This window comes from Hordeum vulgare, chromosome 4H, assembly GCF_904849725.1.
Source record: "Hordeum vulgare subsp. vulgare chromosome 4H, MorexV3_pseudomolecules_assembly, whole genome shotgun sequence".
Lineage (NCBI taxonomy): Eukaryota > Viridiplantae > Streptophyta > Magnoliopsida > Poales > Poaceae > Hordeum > Hordeum vulgare.
The window spans coordinates 296,727,287-296,733,262 of NC_058521.1; positions in this window are offsets into that span (position 1 = coordinate 296,727,287).

Below are 5,976 nucleotides of genomic sequence, written 5' to 3' on the forward strand. Positions count from 1 at the left end.
GAACAATGATCCAACCTATCCAAAGGAGCTATGGAACAATTCTATCAGAAACAACACATCCGGCTTGACTTGGCGGTAGTAGCACATCCGCAATCCAACAGGCATGCTGGAAGTACGAATGAGGAGATTTTGAGAGGGATCAAACCCCGGCTCATGGTCCCATTATAGTGTACACCGGGTTGTTTGGTTGAGGGACTCCCCTTAGTACTCTCGAGTATCAATACTACTCCAAACAGGTCCACTAGATACATGCCTTTCTTTGTGGTCTACGGTGGTGAGGCGGTACTCCCAAGTGATATCCGCCACGACTCTCCTAGAGTTTCCACTTATAATGAGGGCGATAATGAACAAGATACTTTGGATGCTTTGGAGGAAGAACGTGAATTAGGAGCAGCTAGGTCATCCATATATGAACAGGACCTATGCCGCTATCATAGCCGTAGAGTTAAAAGACGCCCTTTCTAAGATGGCGACTTGGTGCTCCATATGATTCAAGAATAAACATGGATACATAAAATTTCGCAACGCTGGGAAGGCCCATTTATCATCAGCAAAAACCTTAACAATGTTTCATACTACCTCATCGATCTATGACCCGGTAAGAATACCTTTGAAGCAGAGACAAACCGACCCTCGAACATTGCTCACCTGCGGCCTTATTATACTTAGAGCCACTTGCTCATTATTTCTTGTACCTCCCCCAACCTCTATACATACTTCTATAGTTTCAAACATAATAAATCCAACATCCTTAAAATTCGGTGCCTCTCTCGATTTCAGCCTACAAATTGAGCATGACTCTTTATTATTTCAAAACATGCTACTTGGGGGCTACTGGTCCAAACAAATCATCGTGATCAATAAAATCAAACTGTCTTATTTGTAATTCACATTGTTTAGCATTAATAGCATTATCTTCTACGATCACACGTCACTTGGAGGCTATCAACTCATTGAGTTTAGCTCTCTGACCCTCTTGATCCGGCAAAGATGCCACAAAATGGTTATACCTGCCTGTATGTTTGATGTGACTCCAACCAGGCGACTCCATGTACTCTTGACTATTCAATCCATAGTGAACCATGAATCCGCAAGGTTAAAACATTGGTTTTTCACGTGAGAGCCGGCATACTGAAGCTAGGATAGACCATGGGTTATCATGTCCACATCATTCAAGCAAGACTTGAGCCTCGAAAGTCAGTGTATTTTTACCGTGTCTCACTGAGCCGGATTATTATTGCTTTATATTATCAAGACTTGATCGTTTTAGGTACAAACACTATTTTTCCTGCTCATAAAGATTGCTTCGGTTATAAAGTCATAATACTGTCATGACCAGTTCAAAATTTTATGGCTTAGCCGACAAAAAATGTGAATTCTAGGGCCATGTTACAATAACTTGCCTTGTGTTGATACAAGCAGCCCGATTTTGAGTACGGATCATCAAAGACAGAACAGATTAAAAGACTAAAGATATATCTGGTTCATATACATAAGGATTAAAAGGCGAGTTAGCAATGATTTGGGCAGATTTAGGCCCCTTGCCATCATGACGAAAACCAAAAGTTTTTACAAACATGTCAAAGGCATGGCACATGCGATACAGCTAGTGGCTCAGGAAATATATTACAAGGCACTCCAGGCCCAAACTATGGAATCAAAGTTTTTCTCGTAACCCGGCTTCCACATTTACCGGGTTAAGCTTTGTTTTGTTCTTGAGCCTGGGATGCCTTCGGCTAGTCCTCCGTTTGAGCCGCCGATTCAATGATCTGAAGATCATCCAAATTCGAGTTGCAACGGGACAAGGCTTCAAACATGGCTTCCTCGTTCAAGATAGGGGACGGGTCGACGTCAGGGGCAAAGAGTTGCTTGCGATGCTGCCGAGTTAGACTAAGTAAGTTTAATAGGGGCGGCTGAACTCGGGCTTTGTTTGAGTCATATGATGGATGATATCTCTTCAAAGACATGTCACTTACAAGCTGACTGGCCAATATATGAGCCACCAAGATGCACTGACGATAATCATCACCATTAAAAGTTGATCCGTCTGCCTTCAACCCCGGGTCATTTCTATCGGGTCAAGCTTAGCCGAGTAAGCAAGAGCCCGACCCAAAGAATATGTGGCTCCGGCACGGGCGACCGATCTTCTAAGCTCTCTGATTTATTTTGGGATTCTAGAGAGGAACTTTAAGTGCATCTAGTGCCCCTTAGTCATTTTGGTGGTTTGAAGACTTATAGGTTAAGTATCTAATGTGTTCATGAGTGTACACATGATCTATAAGTCGCTGAGGAGTTTGAAATATTCGGCTGAAGAAATTGGTGTTTGAAATATCGACCCCTACACATGTATATCTTCGGCTGAAGAAATTGGTGTGATGTTGAAGAATTGAATCGCGAAGAAACTGTGATGAAATTGATATTCCTCATGAAGATATTGAAAATGAGGAATTCGGTGTGTCCCGAAGAAAATCAATCAGAAGACTTTGAAGCATGAAGATTTATTCTGTCTGTTTTATTTTCTTCACTTTTGAGTCATAGGAACACCGTACTTTTAAAGGGGGTCAAAGTTCCACGTCGGAATGAATTTCCTCATGATGCTCAACCCAAGCCTAATCCTACCAAAAGCCTCAAGTGAGGAATATGAGAGACATGAGAACCGTCACAGTTGAGGGTCCCGACCGTTACCGCAATTCGCGCCACATAGTTGATCTTATCGACACCATCAGTCATATTATTTAAGGGCATTAATGTCAAATTATGTCGAGATGCTCCCAGGCTATAAATAGCTGCCCCCCACAACCATTAGCCGGTTGGCTGCTCCGTTGAAAACTGACACTTGTCATAAGAGCAACCCAAATTCCTGAGAGTCTTCCAGAGTAAGTCATCAGTGAGGAAATACCCCAAACACCAAACCACAAGGCAAAACCAAGTGATTGAGCATCACTGAAGAAGTTGTTCCTGTGTGGAACTGAAGCCTTTTAGCTATGATGATTGTGCATCCTCGAGACGGTTAGGCATCATGGTCTAGAGCAATCCAGCAGTCAATTTTGGATCGCGAGGTGACCAAGTTTGTGATGGTTTGGAAGTCTTCCCTGAAGACTTACCACGAGTGTTGGGCGAGGACTGTGTGTTCTTAGCTCAAGGAGAATATGGTAGGGACTGTGTGTCCCAGGACTGTGTGTCTTTTGGTTTCAATACCTAGCCGCTCCAAACCAGATGTACAACTATCACAACAGTTGGAACTGGGTTGTCAACCACTGTCTTCACTGTGAAACAGTTCTGTTTATTTAACTCTTTCAATTCGTCGCATTGTATGTTGAAGATTTTCATTGCCACTGTTTGAAGAATTTGCTGAAGACTTTCTCTCAAGTTCCTCTACCCAAAATTCTTCACACGAGTTATTCTTCACCCGCTGTCTTTGTGCCTGCATACTGTGCAAACTGTTTTTCATATTCTTCACCTTGAAAAATTGATGTAGTGATACATTGCACTCCTGATCCTTTGTTGTTTCCGCTGCAAGTTAGTCATCAGTAAGGAATTTCCTCAAAAGGAATTTCCTCAGTACTGAAATTCCAAAAATCTCCTATTCACCCCCTCTAGTCGATATAACGTACTTCCAATTGGTATCAGAGCATGGTACTCCCTTGTTCTATGTGATTTTGGTTTAACCACCTAGAGTTTTAGTTATGTCGACTACAAGCATGATCAAGGTTACTGCAGGATGTACTACTTTTGAAGGAAAGGACTTACCCTTTTGGAAGACCAAGATGCAGATGCATCTACAAGCTATTGACAATGATCTCTGGTATATTGTGGAACATGGTGTCCCTATCGTCACTGCTGCTGTCTCTGCCACTGATGTGAATAAATTCACGCAACTTGATTCTCAAGCGAAGAATATTATATGTGGCCATCTGAGCAAGGGCCAGTATGGCAAATTGAGTGCTTTGGGCTCTGCAAAACTTATCTGGGAAAGGCTGTCAAAAGTTAATGAAGGAGTATCAACCCAACGTGATTCTCGTGTTGATGTTCTTCGCAATCTCTTCAATCGCTTCAAGAGGCTTGACAATGAAAGCTGCCAAGATACCTTTGATCGCCTCACTGACATATCAAATGAACTACAAGCACTGGGAGCTCGAGACATTACTGATTACGAAGTTGTGAAGAAACTGCTAAGATCTTTGGATTCTTCATTTGATACTTTAGTTCTGATGATTCAAGAAAGACTAGACTACAAGATGCTTGATCTGGCTGATATACTCGAAAGACTCAATACTCATGAATTTAAACAAGAAGAAAAGAGAGATCTATATGGACCAAGCTATTCTAGACCACGTGCACTAAAGGCCAAAGCAATTTCCTCATCTGAAGAAGAAGACTCGGATGGTAGCATTGGTGATCCTGAAGAATTTGGAGAGGAGCTTGCAATGCTCGTGAGGAAATTCCAGAAGTTTACAAGACGTGGCCAGTTTGGTAAATCTTCAAAAAGAGATATGAGGAAATTAGAATCTTCATCTGAGGACTACAAGAAAAGAACCTGCCACAAATGCAAGAAATCAGGTCACTAGATTGCTGATTGTCCTCGTTGGGGAAAGGAATCAAAGAAGAAGAAATACAAGGATGAAAGGTCTGATGAATCGAAGAAAAAGAATAAATCTTCAAAATCCTCATCCTTGAAGTCCTAATCGCACAAGAAGACTAGTTTCAGAAAGGCTCGGGCACTTATTGGCAAGGAAATGGATTCTGAGGTAGAATCTGAGGAATATTATGATAAGGAGGGTTTTGATAAAGACTCAGAATCTGGACAGGCTAGCCTTGCACTTGCAACCACATTCGTTAGAAAATGATAACACTATCCACACTGATGACTATGCCGATGACTTCGCTCCAACCTATTGCTTCATGGCAAAAGGATCAAAGGTACCGAATGATGCTTCCTCTTATGATAAAAGTGACGGTGAACCTGATGATTATAAAAAAACCCAGTTACGGTAAACTTGCTATCATTGCTACTAAACAACAAACTTCCTTAGAAAAGCTTCAAAAACTGCTAGACAGAAGCGATGATCTGTTGAATGATGAAATGAATCTTACCCAAATCCTCACTTAAGATATGAAAAGTCTTCAGTCCAGATTTTATAATCTTCAAGATCGTCATGTTACACTCCTCGCTGATCATGTGAAACTTTCCTATGAATTTATTCAAAGGAAACTTGATCTCGAGAAGTTGAGGTTCTCTCATGATGATCTTCGTATGGAAAATGATTCATTACTAGCTCAACAAATCAGTGCTGCTCAGGCTGAATTCATTCGTCCATGTCTTAAATGCATCGATCGTGAAACTGCTAATTCTTCACCAGAATCATCAAATGCGTCTATTGCTACAAATTCTTCAACTTCTCCTGTAGTGTCAAATTCCTCACTTGAGGAAACCACAAATGTCAATGATGAAAATGCAGGGCTGAAGGAATTGTATGTGACAGGCATATACAAAAGTCTCAAAGGACACCAAACCCTTTGTTATGTGCACAAAAAACAGATCTTGAACAGGGACCCGAGGAAAGAAGGAATTGCCTTTGAGTGGAAATTTCATGCTGATGGATCATACTGGAAACCTGAGAAGTATCCCAAAACCTCATGGGTTGCTTCTAAAGGGCCTCCTTTTGATCCATCCAATCTAACAGGCTTTGCATGCGAATTATCCTATTCCTCAGATGAGTCATTTGACTCCAACTATAAACTGTTCAAAAATCAATCTGGTGAAGTATTTGCTCGATATGTTGGAACTAACTGCAGGAATGGGCCTCCCGTGAAGAAAATCCAGGTTCCCAAAAGTTGCCTTAAAAATCTTCAGGTGAATGTCCTCATGACACAACCTATGAAGAATTTGAACCCCAGATCAAATTCCTCAGGAGGACCAAAGTCTTCAAAAGGATCAAAATCCTCAACTGGTCAAAACTATGCTCGTACCCGTGC